Below are 25,455 nucleotides of genomic sequence, written 5' to 3' on the forward strand. Positions count from 1 at the left end.
GAATGTGAAATAATGGAATATTATATGTCTGACATTAGCTACTCCATTTTAGATTTACATTTCGCATAACCTAGGTCTCTTAGAGATAATACAATATGTGCTTTTATTCTTGTTTTGTAACATTAAGCGTTGCGGTTTTTGTCATAGATACAAATAGATTATGTTAGACGGCTAGTTCCGGCACAGACATTCTGTGTGCAAGAAACTTGTTCCTCAATTTTCTGAAACTTGTAAGAATGAAACTTGTGAAAAGAGGAACATCTGTATCTGTATAAAATACTGTGAACAATATAGACAATTTGCAGTCTATGATACAGCATATTGTGTCTGTGTCATTATTCTGTCCCGCCGGCGCAGGAGGCATCCACCGGTCCAAGGTCCAGCCTAGGCAACAACGGAACCAGAACCGAACCTAACAGACTGGTACCAGAAGTGGGGTATTGATTGACCAGGTAAGTCCGCATTTATTCTCGAATTTTAATATTTGGGTATTTTTGTGTTCTTTGCCTGGCTCAATAGTACCTCGGATAAATTTTAGTTTTAAAGTTCTGTTGTGCGCATTGCAGAGGTTGCGGTTGTAAAGGATAGGGAGAGTCCGACGAGTGTTGAGTCTGACTATAAACTATTGTAAGAATATTTCAGGGTAGCAGCAGATTGCTCCCTGAAGAAGGACGGACATAGAGTGGAGCCCCAAGTACAAAAGAGCTAATTTCTTGTTTTGTATTGTCTGAATTTGATGTGATTTAATCTGTTGCAACCTTTTGAATGATATAGAACACAATGTATTGTATAATATAAGATTGATTGTTGTTATTTTTGTAACAGTGATTGCATGTCATACTCTGTGCCAAAGAACTCCTGTATTCAGTGCAAAACAGGTTTAACTTTCTCAGCAAACGGGTCAAAGTTATCCCTAATCTCTGTATGGCCGGGAGGACATAGAAGTCCAACCCAACTAGGCAACAGGAGATTTTACCCGTTTAATCCCCAAAAACAGTCCCCCTGCACTAGAGTGCACCGAGTAAATATACACAATCAAATACCGTTCACCCCGCAGGAAGGTCTTCGAGAAGGCCTGTCCCCGGACGAAGTGAAGGAGATTGTACAAAGGACAGGACAAACTTTAGTTGTCTGTCCCTTTTCTTTACCAGTGTCCCAAATATTTTAGGAGGACTTGAAATACAGAGTACCGACATGGGTAATAAATTTGGGAAGGAGTGTTCAGAAGGTGAGCTGAAACAACCTTCTCCTATAGAGTTTGTTAAGAGTGAAATACCAATTGTATATTGTGATCCTTTTTGGGATTTGATAATAAAACGAAGCCATCAATTGCATATGTCAGGATGCAGTCCAGTAGGTCCTGTGAATAGGGAACAGTGGTATGAGGTAGAGAGGATGTGTGGAATAGGAAAGAACATATATCCACCAGGAGATTGGGATACGGAGTATACTGTATGGAAAAATGTTGTAAGAAGTGGAGGCCTTTAGTGGAAAAATATGAAAAGAAATATGCGGAGTTGGACCAAGATACTGCCCTTACTAGGGAAGTTCCTCCACCTTATACCAGGCGCCCACCCCCAGTTCCAACCGCGCCAACTACGCCATCCTATGTTTTTGTTAAAGAGGAAGCTCCTCGCAGAAAATTGTACCCCGTTCTTTTAAATCCTCAAGTTGCAATCATGGCCTATGGCTCTGCAACTGACCAGAAAAAACGGCAATGGGAAGACAGAGCCAAAGAGGAGGCAGATAAGAGGTAATTTGAAGAGGACAGGAAAATAAGAGAAGCCCAGAGAAGAGCGGATATAAAGAGAGAGCTTGGGGAGTTGCAAAGGGACTTAGACTCAATTAGTACTCAAGCAAAGATAGAACAGATGAGAAAAAAGAAAGAGGAGATAGAAGAAGAATCGAGACGCATCCAGGAACAGCAGAGGGAAATAAAATTAAAACGTGAACAAATGAGTGAGCATAAACAAAATCTTGATGAGCAAGCCCGAGAAATTAGTAATCTTAGAAAAAAACTTAGGAGGGATGAGGAGGAAATATTAGCACTTTAGATTTCAAATGTTCGAGTCCCATAGACTTTAACAGGTCTTTTTGAGGCAAAGGGAGGACTTTTCCCAGCTTTAACGGGAGAGCCCGTGCTGGAGGAAACACCCCTGTTGGCGGCACAAATGCCCTACCAACAATAGAATCAGTATTCTAATGATGATCAGTACCCTCCACGCTCTGTGCCATACCCTCGCCAGGGCCCACAAAATGATCAGGCATGTTTCCATTGTGGTGGCTTTGGCCACTGGAGGGCTTACTGCCCACAAAGGAGACAAAGTCATAGAGGTAAAAAGGGAAACAGGGGAGCTTATAGAGGTCAGAACCCTAACTGGAATGATAATAGACAGATAGCCCAGTACCCACAGTGGAACCAACAGGCACAATCTCAGGATCAGCAGCAACAACGACAGGCGGCTGCCGGGCCTTTTCCTTCCCCCCAAATACCGGTACAATGGCCAAATAGACAAAACCCATAGGGAGGCCCGGAGCATATCCCGTCCTTAGTTCTTTGCTCTTATTCTGGCACTTGGCAGGCTTTACCTACTATAAACCTTGTTGTAGAGGGGGTAGACACCACATTCCTGGTAGACTACGGAGCCACAAGCAGTGGTTTAAACAACAGGGCTTTTGCCAGTAGGGCTATTACACAAGGACGCTCTGTGGGAATTAATGGGATACCAACACCACACGACATAACATCAGACTTAGAAATATGTAACCAGGATGGCAAGTTTCTATGTAAATGCAGTTTTGCTCTGTTGTTTGCTTGCCCAGTCTCTCTAGCTGGTAGAGACTTACTGTCCAGACTACGGATCAAAATAATTTTTGAATCCAATGGCACGGTGTCAGTTAATTCACCAGACTGTGATGTGTCAGTGCAGAAACGGGTGGACATCAGATCTTTCTTTGTGGCTCTACCCCCACCAGTAGGTCAGCATAAAATATGGGCAGAGTCCAAAGATTCTGTGGGTTTCCTAAATTGCACACCCTACCGGCCGACAATCAGACAGGGATGTATCCCCATTTTTCAGAAACAATATCCCCTGTCTGAGGAGAAGTTGAATGGTATAGACCCACAGATACAATTATTCTTAAAAAAGGGCATATTGACTCCAGTCATCAGTCCTTGAAATATGCCCATTAACCCCGAAAGAAAGGAAAACGGAACATGGTGCTTGGTACAAGATTTAAGACCCTTGAACAAATGCATTACACCTCTACCTCCCCCTCGTTGCAGATATTAGCACCATCTTTGCTCCTCTGACACCAGAACACAAATGGTATACGGTGATAGACCTTGCCAATGCATTTTTTAGTGTGCCCGTTGATGCTGCTAGTCAGCCCCTCTTTAGTTTTTCATGGAAACGCGACCAACTGACATGGACCAGGTTACTGCAGGGTTTTGTGGATAGTCCGGCCGCCTTCAGCATGGTGTTAAATCAATCCCTGACTGACTGGGTTCCTGAACATGGTTCAGTTCTGATCCAATACGTGGACGATCATTCTAATAGGAAATGGGACGGAAACTGGCTGCTATAATGACTCTGTGCATCTGTTAGACCACCTCACTGACAAGGGTCACTTAGCGTCTTTCAAGAAGGTGCAGTGGTGTTCGTCTCGGGTGGAATACTTGGGAGCGGTCATCTCGGAAGGTGCCAGGCTGGTATCCCCTGCCAGAGTAGAGGCCAAATGGGCACTGAGCAGACCGAGCGACAAGCGCTCACTGCTGTCTTTCCTAGGCTCAATAGTGTACTGTAGGCAATGGATTCCAGACTGTTCATTTCATGACTCAGTCCTTAGGAAGGCTACACTCGCCACAGCCCCCAAACAAATTACCTGGACCCCTGAGATGGTCACTGCCTATGACACACTGGTGCGTTCACTTCGTAATGCACCCGCTTTGGGGTTGATACAACATGGTAGGGCCTTTTCACTGTATTGCCTCGTTGTGGGGAATACCATGGCTACTGTTCTGACCCAAGAGCATGGTGGTAAGCAAAGACCTGTAATGTATATTTCAAAGAAACTACCTCTTCAAGTTCAGGGTATGCCCGCTTGTCTTTAGGCACTGGCCGCCTGTGCCTTAGCAGTACAGGCGGCAGAGAAACTTGTTCTGGCATCACCCATGACCCTTTTCACAACTCACAGTGTCACACAACTGATGCAAAACATGAACACGCAACATATGACAGCTCAGAGGTTAAGTGGGTACGAGATAATTCTCTTAAACACACAAAATTTAGAGATTAAAACTTGTCCATCCACTACTCCTATAGTACGGTTTCTGCACTCCCTCATTAAACTAATGCCTGAATCAGAGCCAGTGCCCGAACATAATTGCGAAGACCTAATTTCCCAAACAATCTCCCCAGGAGCTGATTTAAGGGAGAAACCCCTAGAAGGGGGCATTGACATACATGTGGACGGTAGTTGTACACGTCCGATGATAAAACCTACCGTACTGGTTATGCAGTTGTCCAACTTCCTGACATTATTCATGAATCAAAACCCTTAGTCGCAAAATCTGCGCAAGAGGCTGAACTTACTGCGTTAATACGTGCCTGTCAGCTGTTTGCAAACCCTTATTGAAACATTACTAGATGCCATACACCTGCCTAAAGCGATTGCAGTGATTAAAGTGAAAGCTCATACTACGAGTAAGACCACGGAAGCACTTGGCAATGCACTTGCTGACAAAGTAGCCAAACAAGCAGCGGATACTATCCCTGCACATGATTCCCCCCTCCATTAGGACCTCTTACAGACTTACAAATAGACTTTACACATATGCCAAAACAGAAAGGAAATGTAAAATATCTTTTGGTAATTGTGGAACGAATGAATATAAACATTATCTTCCAGGTGTACTTTACCAGATAAGGGTCACTCCTAATTCTAGAGGGTATTCCCCTTTTGAGATACTCATGGGACACCCTCCAGCTGAGAATAGTGTAGGAAAGGATAATGATTTGTTTTCTCAACAGGAGACTTGGATGAAACATCTGGTGAGTACTATCCAACATACCCAAGAAGGAGTTGCTGTCACCTTTTCTCCTCTTTCCACAGATCCAACTCACCCCTTTATACCTGGAGATGAGGTATTGGTTAAGCAATTGGCCGTAAGGAGAAAGACAGGCCCCATTTACCAAGGTCCATATACGGTGGAAAAGGTCCCTTGAAGATAAAGACCCCAGAAGCCCCGATGGCTCCCCCCTTGGAGCGAGGGCTCAAGAACAAGGAGGACGCAAAGCTGGAAGCCCCAATGGCTCCCCCCTTGGAGCGAGGGCTCAAGAACAAGGAGGACGTAAAGCCAGAGACCCTGATGGCTCCTCCCATAGAGCAAGGGTCCGGGAAAACCAGCACTTAACTGCCAATCAGAATAGAAACTGTATGGGACAACGGTCAGGGGTGTACAATAGAATGATACGAGGAGGGAAATATTGTGGACTGTTGCTTATACTGTTTGTGGTGACCGCTTTTGGGGTTTGCTACTTCACCCCAGGTTGACATGGGATACATGGGATACATGGGATACATGGGATACATGGGATACATAAGATAGGAAAAAGCCAAGACCCAAAATTAGTCATAGTAAGGAAAAGATTCATACCATTTAGATGGCGAACCAAATTTGGTATAGTGAGTGATCCCAAGAAAGTAAACATTCTTTGGGATCAGAGGAGGGATGTAAGGAATGTGAAATAATGGAATATTATATGTCTGACATTAGCTACTCCATTTTAGATTTACATTTCGCATAACCTAGGTCTCTTAGAGATAATACAATATGTGCTTTTATTCTTGTTTTGTAACATTAAGCGTTGCGGTTTTTGTCATAGATACAAATAGATTATGTTAGACGGCTAGTTCCGGCACAGACATTCTGTGTGCAAGAAACTTGTTCCTCAATTTTCTGAAACTTGTAAGAATGAAACTTGTGAAAAGAGGAACATCTGTATCTGTATAAAATACTGTGAACAATATAGACAATTTGCAGTCTATGATACAGCATATTGTGTCTGTGTCATTATTCTGTTCCGCCGGCGCAGGAGGCATCCACCGGTCCAAGGTCCAGCCTAGGCAACAACGGAACCAGAACCGAACCTTACACTGATTATATGCTTTCCAGCTACTTTGTGAAAATTTTTGTTTTTATGTTTGAAACTTGTCATTGTGGTTTATTTTCTTGTTGAGCATTACGATGTCTCAGGCCCCGTACACACGACAGAGTTTCTCGGCAGAATTCAGCGAGAAACTCGGTCAGAGCCGGATTCTGCCGAGAAACTCTGTCGTGTGTACACTTTCAGCCCGATGGAGCCGCCAAGGAACTCGTCGAGAAAATAGAGAACATGTTCTCTATTTTCTCGTTGTTCTATGGGAGAACTCGGCCCGCCGAGCTCCTCGGTGGCTTCAGGGCTGAACTCGCCGAGGAACTCGATGTGTTTGGCACGTCGAGTTCCTCGGCCGTGTGTACGAGGCCTCAGATCTTCAATTTTGGTTTGTGGTTTGTACACAATACAGTGTGCTACTGAATAGACGATCACAAGTTTTGATTTGTGACATTTTTGCCCGTTTTTGATCCATACACTGGCTGAAAAAATGCCAGAAACTTGGGAAGAAAAAGCAGCACAAACATTGCTCATCATGGTTTATATTGCATAAGGCCCCTTTCACACGGGTAATGATCCGCCCTGTGAACCTCCGCTTGTTCAGCGGGGATCGCTCCGTTGATTCCTGCTGAGCCGGCGGATGACAGAGCGGTCCCCGCACACTGTGCAGGGACTGCCCTGTCTTTTCTCCACTCTCCCCTATGGGGGATCGGATGAACACGGACCGTCTGTTCACCGTGTTCACCCGATCGTATCCGCCAGACGGATGGAAAAGTAGGTTTATCCTCCGTCACACTTTGGCGGATCAGAGCGGGTCGGATGTCAGCGGGCATGTCACCATAGAGGAGCACGGAGCGCCCGTTCAGGTCCGCCTAAAAAACTGGCAGGCAGATCTGGATGGTCCGCCCGTGTGAAAGAGCCCTAAGGCCTTGTACACACGGTCGTTCCAAACCGATGAGAATGGTCCGACGGACCGTTTTCATCGGTTCACCGCTGAAGTGGCCTGATGGTCTGATGTGCGTACACACCATCGTTCCAAAAACGATTGGGTCAGAACGCGGTGATGTCAAACACACGACGTGCTGAATAAAACAAAGTTCAATGCTTCCAAGCATGCGTCGACTTGATTCTGAGCATGCGCGGGTTTTGAACCGATGCTTTTCTGTACTAACCATCGGTTTGGACCGATCGGGCAGCGGTCCATCAGTTCGGTTTTGAAGCATGTTTTAACATTTTGGACCGAAGGAAAACAGACCGATGGGCTATACACACGGTCGGTTTGGACTGATGAAACTGAACCTTGGTCCATTCTCATCGGTTTTGTCTGACTGTGTGTACGGGGCCTTAGAGTTTATGATCGTTTATGGGAATTTGCTTTTATAAGTGTTTTTTTCCCCAAAATATTCCACTCTGCTCATTTTTCACTGTATTCAATGTACACGTGAAAATGCTGAATGCTCCAAAATGCCGTGTTTAGGAATGTTTATGCGCAATAAGACTTTTTATGTCAAAAGCTCCACTCTAAAAAGGGGATTATGATGGGTTCTTTTTCTGTCTGAAAATGCTCCTCTGCAAATATGCCTGCAAACACCCTAATGTGCATGAACAAATAATCTAAAGCTGCTTATACAGTTTGAAGCAAGAAACAAATGGCAAAAGCCTGTATAAGCAGCAATTTTATGCCCAGTGTGCATGGGTTTTTAATATGATTTTGATCATTTTGGCTTTTAATTATAAACCTTACAATATTTTTGCTCTATTACCTCCACTGCTTCCGAAGCTCAATTATTATTACTGCATATAAAAAATTGTATTGACAAAAAGTACCTCCTGCTAATTTCTTTGCAGTTGACTACCAATAATACAGGGCTGCTGCTGCTGCTGCTGTTGTTGCATGCATGTCAAACAATTATGTGAAAGTAAATGATGAAAATCGTGTGTAAAGTAAAAGATTATAGTTTGTGAGTTATTAGTCGGTTATTAATGTATCATTACCTTTAATCACTTTGTAAGTATCAGACATCTGAAATACTGTCCATGCCACACTCAAATTAACTGGGTCAATTTGTCTAGTTTATAATGTATAATGGATTCATGGACATAGTCCATGTGTAGCCCTCATTACTTTACAATGGGAATTGTGGTTAGTTCCCAGTAACTTGGTATTAGGCAATAGATTGAGAGACTCATTTACCACATGTTACAAGATGGTCTTTGGGGAGTAGGAGAGATGTAGGTTTGTGATTTGTTGGATTGGAGTACGGATCTGTTTCCAAAGAGTTGTAAAAGTAGACAACGCCAGAAAATGCGGCTTATGCCGTGTACACATGATCGGAATTTCCGACAAGAAAAGTTCTATGTGAGCCTTTGGTCGTAAATTCCGACCGTGTGTAGGCCCCATTGAACATTTTCAGCAAAAATTTGAGAGCTGGGCCTCGATTTTTTCCGCCGGGAAAGGTTCTTGTCGGAAATTCCTATCGTCTGTATGCAATTCCTACGCACACAAATCCTACGCATGCTCGGAATCATTGAACTTGATTTTCTCGGTTTGTCGTAGTGTTGTATGTCACTGCGTTCTTGACGGTTGGAATTTCCAACCACATTTGTGTGACCGTGTGTATGCAACACAAGTTTGAGCCAACATTCCGTCAGAAAAAAATCCACGGGGGGTGGAGCTAGCCGGAGACCGTGATGGACGCACTGTAACCATGCTCCGGATCCAGCGGTGACACAGCGGCTCATAGCAGCTCTTCATGCGGGTCTTTCAACCCACAAACACGGCGTTCTACTGCCCAGGAGCCTTGGGAAGCAGCAGCAGCCATGGTGAGACGCAAGAAGGACGGCATCCGACCTACTAAGCTCACAGAGTTCTTCTCACTGGGGGCCAAGCAAGATGGCGCCGGCGCATCCTCCACGCCACAGCATGGGGCCTTGCATTCCCCACCGCAGCACACGTCTCAGCCAGGGAAGACAGCGAAACGGAGCAGCCCTCCTAAGAATCTGAATTCCCCACCTGCTACTCCTTCATCGGGAAGCCCTGAGAAGGCTAGTTACAGGCTGGATGTCGCAGATGCCACAAACGAGGTGAGCTCCCCTGCAGAATCAGGAGATGACACTAGGGAGCTACCAGACTCCATTGATCTTTTCCCTACCAACAACAAGCCTGTGTTAGACACAGTGCTGAAGGAGATGCTGGTGTCTCTCAGGAGTTCCCTCCACTCAGACATGGTCTCCTGTGTGAACAGATTTAGCAGTGATTTGAGGAATGTGGCTGATAGAGTCTTGCACGTGGAGAACAAGATGGGGGAATATGCTTCCACTATCAATGCCCTGGTAGATGCCAATGAAAGTACTGAGGATGATGTTGATGTACTGAAAGCCAAAATAGCAGAAATAGAAGACAGGTCGAGGAGGAACAATGTCAAGATCAGGGGGATCCCTGAATCCGTTAAACAACCAGAGCTGCGTGGCTATGCGGCCCAGCTGTTTGCTGCAACATTGCCTGACCTGACCGAATTAGATTTTACGGTTGACAGAATTCACAGACTGCCTAAACCTGCCTATCTCTCTGATTCTGTGCCAAGGGATGTGATCCTCAGGCTTCACTTCTACCACACTAAAGAGAAACTCATGGCGGCTTCACGGCAAAGAGACTCGATACCAGCACCGTACTCTAACCTCCAGTTTTATGCTGACCTTTCGCAATATACATTACAGAAACGCAGGAATCTCGCTACGGTCACGAAGGCTCTACGAAATCATAAACTGAGCTACAAGTGGGGCTTCCCAACAAAACTGATCGTTACGAAGGATGATAAAGACTATGTGATGGATTCCCTGGCGAAGGGTCTGGCCTTATTGCAGTCTTGGGGGATTGTCCCTGAGCCACAGCCACCACTACATCGCAAGAAAGGCGCTGGTGACACGGAGCAGGAATGGCGCACGGTGGACCGTAGAAATGCTCGTTCTCATAACTAAACTGAGATGAGCCCTTTTTCATTCAAAACCCACCGCTGGAGAGATTCAATTCTCTGTTCCAAGTTCTTTACACCCCATTTATCTTCTGAGCGACCGAGAGTCGCACCCTTTTTGATTCAATTTTTTTCTTCTCTTTCTTTTTCTTATTCAAATTTTCTCGTTTTTTTTTTCTTATTGGCCATTGGCCTCTGTTTTATTTGTTATGCTTTCTCCACTTAGACTGTTCTATGTCGCTACATCATATTGGTGTGTGACATCAATTCCACCACCTATACCGTGGCAAATATATATGCTCCGAATGTCAGACAGATCAACTTTTTTCACAGAATTATGAGAAAGGTGAAAGCGGTACAGAGAGGGTTATTAGTGGTGTGTGGAGACTTCAACATCACCCCTAGACCCCTCAGTGGACATTACTTCTACCCCTAAGAGACTCCCGCCCTCTTTGAAGGCTTCTCTACAATCGCATGAACTATACGACTCTTGGAGATGCTTTAATGCAAATGATAGAGACTACACCTTTTTCTCCAATCCTCACGGATCCTACAGTAGAATTGATTTATTCTTGGTTGATAGGCCGTTGTTGTTTAAATGTAAGACTGCTACAATTAACAGTATCACCTGGTCAGACCATGCCTCAGTTAAACTAATGGTAGGGGATCCTTCCCTTCACAGTCCCACTTATTTGTGGAGAGCTAATCCCTACCTACTCAGGGAAGGTCCGTCCAGGTCCTACATAAAACAAAAACTGGTGGAATTTTTTTAAGTTAATCAGGGGTCAGTAGAGGACCCATTTATATTGTGGAATGCCCATAAGGCATATGCAAGGGGTATTATGATACAATTGGGAGCGAGACTTAAGAGGGAGAGGCAGCAGCGGACCACACAACTTATTTCCCAAATTGATACCTTAGACAAAACATGAGTAACCCGTCCCAATTATTGTCTAATCAGATCACTCAGCTTCGCACGGACCTCAGACTCGAGTTCCTTGAGGACTTCGAGAAGGCATCTAGGAGGCTGAAACTAACTTATTACACGAGTGGCAACAGGGCGGGGAAACTCCTAGCTAATAAATTGAAGGGTCACAGGACCAAGACTCAAATCTCACATATATTGCACCCCCAAACCCAGAACAAACAAACACATCCCCAAGCGATAGCTGACGCTTTTAGCCATTATTACAGCTCTCTGTATAATCTTAAGGAAGACCACTCCATACCACAACGGAAGACACCATCAATGCTTTTCTTGACCATATCAACCTCCCCAGGCTCACGCATGACCACCTTGAGCGCCTCAACTCTCCTATCACAGATCTCGAAGTGAAGGGGATTATCCAGTCCCTCCCACTTAACAAATCGCCAGGCCCCGACGGCTATACAGGGGAATACTATAGGACATTTCAAGACATTCTCTGCCCAACTCTTTCTACGGTTTTTGTTTCTGCTGCTGCGTCATTTCCTAGTGAGATGCTTAAAGCAACGATTATAGCTCTGCCAAAGCCAGGGAGGTCTCAAGATGTTCCGCAAAATTTCAGACCAATATTGTTGCTAAACAACGATGTCAAGATATATGCTAAACTTTTGGCTACAAGGTTGGTGGACATTATGCCAGATATAATAGACATAGACCAAGCAGGTTTCACCAGGGGGAGACAGACTGCTGATGCCACCAGACGATTGGTCAACCTGATTCATCTTGCTAAACGGAGGGGAACGCCTTCTCTGCTCCTGTCTTTGGATGCAGAGAAGGCGTTCGACAGGGTCCATTGGGGCTTCTTGGCGGAGGTCCTTCGTAGATTTGGTTTCCATGGCTGGGTTTTCTCGGCTATCATGGCGCTGTATTCACAGCCGTCGGCTCAGGTCTACATAGCGTCTGCACTATCAACCCCGTTCTTCATAACGAACGGTACACGCCAGGGGTGCCCCCTTTCACCGCTCATTTTCAACTTAGTGTTAGAACCCCTGGCTACATATCTAAGGACACACCCCCAAATCGATGGACTACATGTGGGGCCCAAGAATCATGTCATCAGCTTATTTGCGGATGACATCATACTGATCTTATCTAAAGCAGAGGAGTCATTGGCTGCAGCACAGGTGGCACTACAATCCTTTTCAGAAGTTTCATACTACAAAGTAAATGAGACGAAGTCTCATGTGTTGAGTTTGGGGGTGGACACAAAAACGAGAGCGAGGTTGCAGACTAGGTTCCCTTATGTGTGGAAGGATGAGGGAATAACTTACCTGGGTATCACCTTAACTTCTAACCCTGATAATCGAGTTACTGCAAATTACACGCCCTTTTTAAACTCCTTTGGGTCCCGGTTACAAAAACTAGCTTTATCCGAACTCTCCTGGCTAGGGAGACTGGCGGCTTTCAAGATGTTAATTTTGCCTCAACTTTTATACATCTTTAGAACTCTCCCTATCCCATTGCCCAATATCTACTTTAAATCCCTGCAGTCAATTTTGAATAACTTTTTGTGGCAGGGGAAAAAGGCTAGATGTGCTTTTAGTAAGATAATTAAGTGCAGGGCGGCAGGGGGGATAGGTCATGTGCATCTACAGGATTACTACTTTGCTACCGTCCTGGGCCAGCTTAAACATTGGATGGATCCTGACTCTAAAGTGTTGTGGAAAGACTTAGAAAGGGCACAAATCCCAAAGGGAGGCCTCAGGGACTTTTTGATGACAGCTCATCTCAACAAATCTTTGGACAAGAGGTATGCGCCAACTATCCTAGCTTCCCTAAGAGCATGGTCTCACTTATGCGCAGCCTATAGATGGACCGGCCCAACAACTCCGTTCAATTTACCTATAACTGCGGTCCAGAACTTAATCCCTGACCTCAATCTCAATCTTTGGGAGGAGAAAGGTATAAACTACTTAGAAGACATAATTATAGACTCCCATTTGGTGGAGTTTACCACTCTACAACAGAGGTATCACTTACCAACCAGTGAAAGGTACAAATACCTGCAGGTTTCCCAATGGTTCAGGAAAAACCCCCTGATCCTCTCCCATCTCCCGGTAAGAATAGTTAAATTATTTCAACAACCAACTAGGAGGTCCAAGGGCATATCAGTTTTATACAGAGGGCTCCAGGAAAATGATGTAATGGTTAAAACCCAAAACATATTGGCGTGGGAACGGGACTTTGGAATAGAGTACTCGGTTAGGCAATGGGAAAATTCAATTAGAACTCAGGTAGCCTCCACCAGGAGCACTAATCTGCTGGAGATGCACCAGAAGCTGCTTCTCCGTTGGTATCTCACCCCTCATCGCCTATCTAAAATGTTTCCGAACGCCTCCTCGGATTGTTGGAGGCAGTGTGGGGAGAGGGGCACGCTGGTCCACATACTGTGGGAATGTAGGAAAATCAAACCTTTATGGTCCCAGGTGGGGAAAATACTGGCTGAAATCTCTCCTGCCTGCCCTCCACTCCACCCTGGTTTAGCAATTATGTCTGTGGGAATCGATTCGATACCCTCCCCACACGTGACGGTGGTAACACATATCCTCATGGCCACTAGTGTTGCTCACGAATATTCGTATTGCGAATATTCGTTACGAATATGGCATATTCGAATATTCGCGAATAACTCGAATTTCGCGGCCAATATTCGCTATTCCGAATATTCTTATTTTTTCAATTTTATTTGTAAAACAGATCACATCCTAGTGATCTCCATCGACGTCTAAAAGCATTGCTGGTATGATTAGAGACCCTGGGCCGAGTAGCTAAGCTGAGGCGATCCTTTTATGTTGCTGAATATTCGCAATCGCGAATATTCGATTTCCGAATATTCGCGAATACTTTCTCCGCCCTTCTTTTGCATCAGAGCCAATCAGAGTTCTCCTACCACAGTTGTCATAGGAGAGAGTGGAGTGTTTCTGTGCGTTTTTCCAGTGTATCACATCTTCAAAGAATTTTCCATCTTTTGTCCCGTGTCATCATCACTTGCATTTCACCTCTTTAATGAGAATAATAACTGTTTAACATAAAGACATTTAAGAGATGTCAACGTAAACGGTTTACTTGTATTTTCCAAATCTATGGTTATTCAATATTTATTAAACTAATCAATATACAAATTGGTCAAAGTAAACCCTCAAATCTATATAATAATGTATTTATTTTATTAATACCTTGTTAGTTGCAGGGTCCATTACGTAAAACCACACTTTTTCCAAAGGGCAGGTGAAATTGAATGTTTCAAAATTTCGCAATCAATTTCGCATTCGCATTAGCGAAATTTCGCAATCAGTTTCGCATTCGCATTAGCGAAATTTCGCAAATTTTTTTTTTTTATAAAATATCACGAATATTCGATTTTAGCGAATATTTCACGAATATTCGGCTATATATTCGTGATATATCGCGAAATCGAATATGGCGTATTACGCTCAACACTAATGGCCACACGCCTCGTCATACTAAGGCACTGGAAAAACTCTGCCCCTCCTTCATTGATAGAGGTTACAAACACAGTACAAACACATAATACTTACGAATCCATGCATGCGTCTGCATTGGGGAACTATGGGAAGGCGGTGGATCAATGGGCACCGTGGCGGGAGTGGAGACTTGGTAGGAAAAATACATGAATGACAACGACTCAAAATGGTGAGCAGTCTGATGAGAGAAGGGCATTTGTTGTAATGTTATACTGTTAATGTTTTAGTTCTTTGCTAGTTTTTAGTTTTTTATTGATTATCCACTCCACTACTCAGTATATGGTAGAGGAATTTAGTCATCCGCCGGATACAGTCCTAGGTGGTGTGAGAAACTACGGGAAGGTCTTATGCTTTTACCTCTGGAACTGGTTGCTGCGACCAAATAGAGAGATCACAGGTGACTAGTTATAGCTCTGGCCTGATAAGGGCATTCATGGATTCCCAACCAAGGTTTTTGTTTTGTTGTTCTGTGATAATGGCTCTCTGCACTACCACCACTGGACATGTATTTGTTTACTTAGTGCATTCCTGTCTGCACTCTCTTATACTACTCTTGTACATGTTTATTGTTACTGTGCAATGTCTATATAATGAAAATCTCAATAAAAACTATTGAAAAAAAAAAAAATCCACGGTTTTCTTGTCGGAATATCTGATTATGTGTATGCTGCATTAAAGTGCCAGGTTCGTTCTGACATCTCAAACATATCATAGGTGTAGGGCGGTCTATCTTATGCAGTGATAATGATAGTGCAATGTTCTAAGTATGTAGTGCTTTCAAATGTATAAACCAACAAAGAAACTCAAATACGTAGGAATAAATTTGCCACAAACATCCACTGTGTTCCCACAGATAGTAGTAAAATGTTAATAACATTTATGTTGCGCAGACTCAGTGATATAACAATACATCCATAACATCAAAATGCTTGATTTCAAATAATAAATTGATATCACAAGAAGTGTATATCATTAGTACTATCCATAATGAAGTGCAGACGTGTTAAAAAAGTGCATACTAGTTCATATGCAAAATACGTTATAGTGACATCATATATAACAAATGGTGTACTTCTGCCCATTTTGACACCTGGGTTCTCCCAATGCTCTCACCTTAGTGAGTAATCAAATTCACTTTTGATTACATGTATAAACAGTCTTCCATCGATGTCTATCTTGTCCTGTTCAGTTAGTTTTATAAATCATGAGTCTATTGTGTGTCATAAAGAATGAGAAAGTGTCCACTCAAAACATTTGTTGTTACAGGAAAGATACCATACAAGTATCCTGGTCTTCTGCTGCCCCGCACTCCTGTACACTCCTGTGAACTGCCTCTTGGTGTCAACAAGTCCAATGCAGGGCTATAGACCTTGGGGTGAAGACTTATCTTATGTATTCTTCTGGGGGTTTTGTACCAGAAGGAAAGAATTTTGTAGCTGGTCTCCTGGGTATGAGATCTAAATGAGTTTGGGTGAGCTAGTTGACATGCAGTGGACCATTGCTCACCAGTCAGAGAGATTTGTGGTTCCTTTTCCCATTTTTGCACAAATAAAGGTGTTGTCAATGTCGTCTTAATAGCATCATGGGCCCCTGGGCAAAGTAATGCTCTGGGACCCCTACAATGGAGACAGTGCAGGTAAACAGACATCAAGTAGGTAGGAGGCAGACAAGCAGAGCTTCCTCTTTTGGGTGGAGCACCGCATTAACTACATCAATATATACAGCAAAGAAACAGTGGGAAAATACTATACATAAAGTAACAAAGCTGTCCTGTGCATATAATATATCTGCTAGATTGATGCCTCCCCAGCACTATGGCCACGCTATGCCCTAGATATCCCCCCAGTGCTCTCACCCCTCTTCACCCCAGATATCCCACAGCACTCTGACCCCTCTACACCCTAGGTATCCCCCCAGCACTCTGACCCCTCTACATTCCAGATATCCCCCCAGCACTCTGACCCCTCTACACCCCAGATATCCCCCCAGCACTCTGACCCCTCTACACCCTAGATATCCCCCAGCACTCTGACCCCTTTGCACTGTAACCATATACCATAAAATACCCCTTGTATTGTGACCCCACTACATCCCTGATACCCCCTACACTGTGGCCTCTCTACATCCCTGATACCCCTAGCACTATAGCCATCCAAGATACCCCAAGCATTGCTACCCCTTATACACCCCAGATCCCCCCTCAGCATTTTGTCCCCCATACACCCTTGATATCCCTCAGCACCATTATTCCATCCATGTAGTATCCCCTTTTCCAGTGAAAATACAGTGCATGTAAACTTTTGGCTCTGTGTCCACCTCTGGGCATTCCAAGCTATTCGGTGCTGGACAGCTGTGCTCACTATGACACCATCCACAATGCTACTTCTGCAGGTGAGCTCTCAGTGCTGCCGACTCAGCAGCTCCCACTCCAGCTCCTACCCCGCAGTCTTCGAGTCCTAAGCATTCAAGCTGCATGGGGTGGGGTCAGAGCATCACTGGCACTCTGGCCCTGCCCCTCCCTGCTGGCTGTGAAATAATAGGTATCGTTCTGCACAGCACAGCACACCAATGCCAGCCTGCCTCCCCTGTATATCCATCACTCTCAGTGCCATCATGGCGCCCCCAATTTCGGGGCAAAATGGGCTCAAGGACCAGCTGCATTGGGGAAAGTGTAGGGGCCCCCCATGCAGCTGGGACCCCTGGGCAGTGCCCTGATGTGCCCTCTCATTAAGACAGCCCTGGGTGTTGGAGTACCCAAATCTTCTACTACTGCAAAATAGAGCTATGAGATCAGATGGATATAAAGACCTCTGGGCCAGATCCACAAAAACCTGACGTAACATAAAAAATCCAATTTAAGTTACACTGCCTTAAAGTTTCTACCTAAGTGCCTGATCCACAAAGCACTTATCTAGAAATTTCAGGCTGTGTAACTAAAATTCCACCGGCGCAAGGCGTTCCTATTCAAATGGGGCGAGTCCCATTTAAATGAGGCGCGCTCCCGCGCCGGCCGTACTGCGCATGCGCGAAGTTACGTTACGCCGAGTTTTGAGGATCGCGACGGCTTAAAGTTGCGTCGGGGAAAAAAAATGACAGCGGCATGCATTCCTGAGGGAGAACTCCATGCCAATTTTCAAAGAAAAAACCGGCATGGGTTCCCCCCCCAGGAGCATACCAGGCCCTTAGGTCTGGCATGGGTTGTAAGGAGACCCCCCCACGCCGAAAAATTGACGTAGGGGGTCCCCCTACAATCCATACCAGACCCGTATCCAAAGCACGCTACCCGGCCGGCCAGGAAGGGAGTGGGGACGAGCGAGCGCCCCCCCCCCTCCTGAGCCGTGCCAGGCCGCGTGCCCTCAACATGGGGGGGTTGGGTGCTCTGGGGCAGGGGGGCGCACTGCGGGCCCCCCCACCCCAGAGCACCCTGTCCCCATGTTGATGAGGACAGGACCTCTTCCTGACAACCCTTGCCATTGGTTGTCGGGGTCTGCGGGCGGAGGCTTATCGGAATCTGGGAGTCCCCTTTAATAAGGGGGCCCCCAGATACCGGCCCCCCACCCTAAGTGAATGGATATGGGGTACATCGTACCCCTATCCATTCACCTGGAGGCAAAAAGTAAAAGTTAATAAACACACAACACAAGGCTTTTTAAAATATTTTATTATTCTGCTCCGGACGCCCCCCCTGTCTTCGTTATTAGCTCAATTACCAGGGGGGGCTTCTTCTTCCGCTCTCCGGGGGTCTTCTCCGCTCTCCGGGGGGGGTTTCTTCTCCGCTCTCCGGGGGGGGGCTTCTCCGGACTCCGGGGGGCTTCTTCCATCTTCTCCCCTCTTCCGCTCTTGACTCGGCGAACCCCGGTTCTTCTGCAGCTCTCCGGTGCCTTCTTCTTCAGCGCTGGCTGCCTGCTATGTTTGTGTGTTAGCTCGATTTCAAACAGGCAGCCAGCGCGGTCTTCTGTGGCGTCAGGGTCTTCTGGTCTTCTGTTCTTCCGATGTTGCCTCGTCGCCTCTTGTCGCTGCAATGATGGAAGCGCGCCTTGCATCCCATTTATATAGGCATCACCGTCCCATCATGCTCCGGCAGGTACCCACGTGGTGGGTGCCTACCCACGTGCACCCACCACGTGGGTACCTACCGGAGCATGATGGGACGGTGATGCCTATATAAATGGGATGCAAGGTGCGCTTCCATCATTACAGCGACAACAGGCGACGAGGCAACATCGGAAGAACAGAAGACCAGAAGACCCTGACGCCACAGAAGACCGCGCCGGCTGCCTGTTTGAAATCGAGCTAACACACAAACATAGCAGGCAGCCAGCGCTGAAGAAGAAGGCACCGGAGAGCTGCAGAAGAACCGGGGTTCGCCGAGTCAAGAGCGGAAGAGGGGAGAAGATGGAAGAAGCCCCCCGGAGTCCGGAGAACCCCCCCCCCGGAGAGCGGAGAAGAAACCCCCCCCGGAGAGCGAAGAAGACCCCCGGAGAGCGGAAGAAGAAGCCCCCCCTGGTAATTGAGCTAATAATGAAGACAGGGGGGGCGTCCGGAGCAGAATAATAAAATATTTTAAAAAGCCTTGTGTTGTGTGTTTATTAACTTTTACTTTTTGCCTCCAGGTGAATGGATAGGGGTACGATGTACCCCATATCCATTCACTTAGGGTGGGGGGCCGGTATCTGGGGGCCCCCTTATTAAAGGGGACTCCCAGATTCCGATAAGCCTCCGCCCGCAGACCCCGACAACCAATGGCAAGGGTTGTCGGGAAGAGGTCCTGTCCTCATCAACATGGGGACAGGGTGCTCTGGGGTGGGGGGGCCCGCAGTGCGCCCCCCTGCCCCAGAGCACCCAACCCCCCCATGTTGAGGGCACGCGGCCTGGCACGGCTCAGGAGGGGGGGGGGGCGCTCGCTCGTCCCCACTCCCTTCCTGGCCGGCCGGGTAGCGTGCTTTGGATACGGGTCTGGTATGGATTGTAGGGGGACCCCCTACGTCAATTTTTCGGCGTAGGGGGGGTCCCCTTACAACCCATACCAGACCTAAGGGCCTGGTATGCTCCTGGGGGGGAACCCATGCCGGTTTTGTTTTTTACAAATTGCCGTGGAGTTCTCCCTCGGGAAAGCATACCAAATGCCGTCGCTGGAATGGGCTTTTACAAGGTGTAACTAGTTTACACTTTGTAGAACGAGCCCTAATTTTACACTTGCAAAATAACACTTACGGCGCAAAAAGGAAGCTAGAAAGCTTTGTGGATCGCCTTAAGTGCTAATTTGCATACTAGCAACGGCATTTCGACTCGAAATGCCCCCAGCGGCGGATGCGGTACTGCATCCTAAAATTCGGCAGTGTAATTCAATTACACATGCCGGATCTTCTGTCTAACTTTGGAAAAAGCCTTTTGAGGATCGTTTCCAAAGTTACACACAGACTGAACAGCAGTTAAGTCGGAGTATCTCTTTTGAGGATCTGGCCCTCTATTCATACCAATTATTTTGAACAATGTCGTAGAACAAACACAGTTATGTTTGTGTTGGGTATAGGTCAGGAGGTGGAAATTTTGGAAATATATCCACCGAGGTATATTATTCACCTTTACCTGGGTTGTATATCAGTTTTTGATAGGAAGGAGCCCTGGTGAAATAATGCATACAATGGAGTTTTGACATGTGGAAAGTCAGTGTTTTCAATTAAGGAGGTGAGGGGACTCCTCTGACTGGAGAATGTAGAAAATCTTCTTTATAAGGTCTATGTCCTATTTCTGTAGAACTCTTTCCTCTTTAAAATTAAAAGAACATAAAGAATCTTTTTTTTTTTTTAAAGTCAATGATTAGTAATGCAATTTAACATGCAACACTCTCTCCGACAGTCATTTCATTCTCCAATTATAAGTACAGCTTAGGCATCCCCCTGGCGTGTTGTTTAAAGTGGATATATAATATATATATAATAAGGCATACCTGTAGGTACAGTGAATATCTCCTCACCAGCACATGTGCTCTAAAGGGTCGGCATACCTGTGGTGTACCTTCAGCGCTTTGTGCCAAAACTCCCAGACACTCATAGAGCCGGTGTCCGCGAACTCAGAATGAAGATCGGGTGAAGATGGAAGCACTGGAGAGCCAATACAGCTCAGCGCTGGAGGGCTCCGTGTCCAGGTAAGTCTGTCAAAATGTGTTAGTATGATACCATCCAAATCCATACTAGACCTAATTTTTTTCCTAATATTTAGTTGCAAGCAATTGTTTTTTTTTATTCAGCTGTCAGCGGAGAATCCCGCTGATAGCTGATGACTCATTGGTTGTTAAGGATGCAGCAATGAAATATTTTAATGAATTTGGCAAATTTCAGGTCTTGGCATAAATTTGGGAAAAATCTATATTATTGCCTCTAGACCCTTTCCCTGACTCTTTACCAGATACATTGCCTCATATTAAGGTAGTGTATTTTATAAGGTACCTGGGTATAACTATGTCAGCCTTTCCTCAGGCATTCATCTCAGATAATATTGCTCCACTACTGTCTATATTTCAAACCCAAAATAAAACTTGGAGTAAATTACCTCTATCTGTAGTGATTGTAAAGGCTTGTTTTTTTTTCTATAGAAATAACAAACATGTTATACTTACCTGCTCTGTTGCAGTGGATTTGCACAGAGCAAACAGGATCCTCCTCTTCTCGGGTCCCTCTTCTGTGATCTTGGCCCCTCCCTCCTGTTCAGTGCCCTTACAGCAAGCAGCTTGCTATGGGGGCACCCGAGCTGAGTCACAGTTCCCTGTTTCCATCCAAACACAGGGCCCTGACCCAGCCCCGCCCCTCTCTCCCCTGATTGGCTAGTTAACTTTGATTGAAAGCAGTGGAAGCCAATGGCGCCACTGCTGTGTCTCAGCCAATTAGCTCGGACATCACTGGACAGAGAGGGACCTCAGGTAAGTTTTAGGGGAGCTGGCTGCAGTACACAAAAGGCTTTTTATCTTAATGCATAGAATGCATTAAGATGAAAAACTTTCTGGCTTTACAACCCCTTTAACCTACTGTACCTGTTGCCGAGAATGTGTTTCCAGCACTACAGCATCGCGCTGATTCTCTGAGACAGGGTGCCGACATCTCGCACTCACTGGAATAGACAAAGCACATTCCAGCAACGACGTCGGTTTTTCGGCGTGGGGGGGGGGTCTCCCTACAACCCATACCAGACCTAAGGGCCTGGTATGCTCCTGGGGGGGGAACCCATGCCCGTTTTTTATTTAAAATTTGGCGTGGAGTTCCTTCTCAGGATGCATACCAAACGCTGCAGCTAGAATTGGCGGGAATCCAAGTCGGATCTCCCGTTGCTTCTATGACGGCTTTGTCTCCATCGCGGCAAGCCAGCTCGGCGCTGGCTCCCGCGATGGGGCTCGTAGGTGCTCAATCTCGCCGAGAAAGAGAGCGAGATTGACACAATATTGCGGTCACCCACTGTCCTTAAGATGATATGAATGCCCCAGCTCCTGTACTACACCCATATTACACTCCCATTTGGATAGCCTTGCAAATTTTTATAAAAAGGAATATCATATTTAGTGATTTCATTTGGCGAAGGAAGGCCCATTATATAAAATTAGAGATATTACAGTATACCAGGGATGCCAGAGGATTAGCAGTACCCAACCCGAGCACATATTTTCTTGCTCCCCAACTACAGCACTTAGCAGGATCAAGTGCCTCTTATTTCTTATTTTCCTATGCGTTTGGAGGTCAGCCACCATTGCATGTACTGGAGGGGGCAGTGTGTGTGTGTGTGTGTGTGTGTGGTGGGGGGGGGTGATAACTGGTTACTATGCCTACATTAGACTTAATGTGCAAGGTATGGGAGGATGCTTCTAAGAAATTGATAGGGAATTCCTATCCTACAAGATAGGCTCCCCGAGCTGTCTACTCTGCAGGGTTTTCAGAGATGAGAGAGAGCTGGGGTAACTACCATAGCACAATTATATGAAAATTGCTCTTTTAAAACCATCTCTACATCCAAAAGGATCTAAAGATGCTGGCTACTGTCATATTACCATAGGCTGTCAATACTAAAATACTGCATTACTTTAGTAGTGTTGTTTAGTCAATGCCTACAATTTTTTGGAAAAACGCTGTGCTGTATCTTACTGCATACTTGAATGTATTAAGATACTGCTTTGTGGATGGAGCCCGTTGTTTATACTGCATAAATATTAATTGTCTGAGTTTATGATAAGAGTTTCTGGCATATTTCAGGATCTCAGTAAAAAAAGCAATATGTCAGTAAATTTTCCATGTTTTGTCAGTGAAACTATTACGAGAGGTTGGCAACCCTGGTGCATGCACTCCCCCCCATACCCTTTATTTGTCATACCCTTGACCATTAGCTCATAAATTTACCGTTGCTGAAAATAAAAATCTTAAACAAATAAATGTGTTGTGCTACTGAATACTATTAAATGATATGTGTCACTGTCATTTGTGCTAACCAACCAAAAATACAAATAAATACATAACTTAAAATCTATAAAAATTCCAGAGCTCATTTAAACACAAAAACCTCCAGTCTTAAATAGTGAAAAAGTCCCCAAACACTTCCAACCCAGGGCATAATTCACTAAGAATAAGAGCCCATTCACACAGGGGCAACACGACTTCTAGCACGACTTTGGGAGGCAACTTAGACACGACTTGAGTATGAATCATCAGGCAACTTACAAGGCAACTTGAAGTTGCCTCCAGGACAGTTCAGGGCAACTTCAAGTCGCCTCCAGGACAGGAGGCTTTCCAGTGGCCAATCAAACAACAATCAGCTCTGTGGAAGGGAGGGGGGAGGGAGGGGTTTGCCTGAGAAATGTATGTTATCTTCTTGTATTGTTGCTTCAGTTAAGACAGTGATCCGACTTCTGAGGTGACTTCCATTGAAATCAGTGGGTACAAGTTGCCTACAAGTTAGCTATGATCATGTGTGTACATGTATGCCAATAAACCATTCTTATATGGGGTGTGCTCTACCTTGTGTTTAACTATTTATTTATATTACAGTTATTGTACATAGTTTGTTTTCTTTTTTTGCTAACGAATGCTGTTCTGAATGTTTATTACAGAGTAATGTCTGCTATTCCATGAGGTTACATGTATTTATCATTTACAGTTACATATCTGTTATATATTATTTTTTTTCATGTTACATTTCTTTTTTAGAGACTATAGAGTTCTAATTATCTGTGTTCATTCTTTAATCGTACTAAACCAGTGTTTCTCAATTTCAGTCCTCAAGGCGCACCCACAGGTCATATTTTCAGTCTTACCATTATTTTGCACAGGTGATTTGATCAGTTTCACTGCCTTAGGCCTCGTACACACGACCGTTTTGCTCGATAGAATCCATCATGAAACTTGGTGGGAGAGCTTTTTTGCCGAGGAAACCAGTCGTGTGTACGTTTTTCATTGAGGAAACTGTCGAGGAACTCGACGAGGAAAAAAGAGAACAAGTTCTCCTTTTCCTCGATGGGAGTCTCAATTTCCTCGTCGGGCTGGTTTTCGACAAGAAACGCGATTGTGTGTATGCTAAGAAACCCGCGCATGCTCAGAATAAAGTATGAGACGGGAGCGCACCTTCCGTAAAAGTAGCGTTTGTAATAGAGATAACACATTTTTCACGCTGTAACAGACTGAAAAGTGCAAATCGTCTCTTACCAAACTTTTACTTAACACGCAGTAACATGAGATTAGCAAAAGCAGCCCCATGGGTTGTGCCAAGTGGAATCAAACTTCTCCTGCCATTGTATGTGTTGTACATCACCGCGTTTGAGAATGAGGAGATTTTGTCTTGACGTGTGTACGCAAAGCAAGCTTGTCGAGTTCCTCAACAAGCCTAACAAGAAACTTGTCGAGGAAAATGATGTGTCTTTTCCGACGAGTTCCTCGGTCGTGTGTACGAGGCCTAAGTAATTACCACAGCCGTTTCATCTGAGGGAAAACCTGAAAACATAAACCTGTTGGGGTGCCTTGAGGACTGGAATTGAGAAGCACTGTACTAAACTTATAGGGCTCTTTCACACGGGACGAGCCGTCAGATGACAGGGCAGTCCCCGCACACTGTGCAGGGACCGCCCTGTCAGATCTCCGTTTTCCCCTATGGGGGGATCGGATGAACACGGACCGTCTGCAGAATCGGTTTTCTTCCGTCTGCAGAATCGGAGGATTGCGGACCCGCAATCTCATAAGGATCAATGTATGTCCCTTTTTCATCCGTAAATGGATGGATGAAAAAGCGGACATACGGTCCGCATGTGTGAAAGAGCTCTTATACAAGTGCAGTTATCCTCAGCAGCTCATTGGCCTAGTGGTCTGCAGTCATAAACAAAGAGGACTTTGGTCATGAGTTCAAGCCCCAACCATGCTAACACCCTCTGTTTTCACTAGAGTTTGATTACTTTATTTCCACACAATAATATTTTTGCAAAATAACACAATTGTATGCAATTGCGCATGAAAATTATGGAAACAAACATGCTGATTTGGCGGTTACAATTAGGTGTTTGCCTATTTTCAGCATACTATGCTGTTTAAAAGTCTGAGGCCCTGTACACACAATCAGTCCAAACTGATGAAAACGGACTGAAGTTCATTTTCATCAGTCCAAACCTACCGTGTGTATGGCCCATCAGACTTTTGTCCTTCAGACCAAAGTTTTAAAACTTGCTTTAAAATCGGACTGATGGACTGATGACCGATCGGTCAAAACCGATGGTTAGTACGCAAAAGTATTGGTTCAAAATCCGCACATGCTCAGAATAAAGTCGACGCATGCTTGGAAGCATTGAACTTCGTTTTTTTAGCACGTTGTTGTGTTTAACGTAACCGCGTTGG

The 25,455-nt window shown here is 45.2% G+C and overlaps 1 long non-coding RNA gene across 1 annotated transcript; it reads left to right on the forward strand.

Moving 5' to 3' along the window:
- On the forward strand, positions 1–6,060 carry LOC120932233. The gene is made up of 2 exons (XR_005747945.1): positions 1–452; positions 5,116–6,060. It is a non-coding gene; the product is annotated as an uncharacterized LOC120932233 (long non-coding RNA).
- Positions 6,061–25,455: the final 19,395 nt, after the last annotated feature.

The sequence above is a fragment of the Rana temporaria genome, chromosome 3, assembly GCF_905171775.1.
Source record: "Rana temporaria chromosome 3, aRanTem1.1, whole genome shotgun sequence".
Classification (NCBI taxonomy): Eukaryota; Metazoa; Chordata; class Amphibia; order Anura; family Ranidae; genus Rana; species Rana temporaria.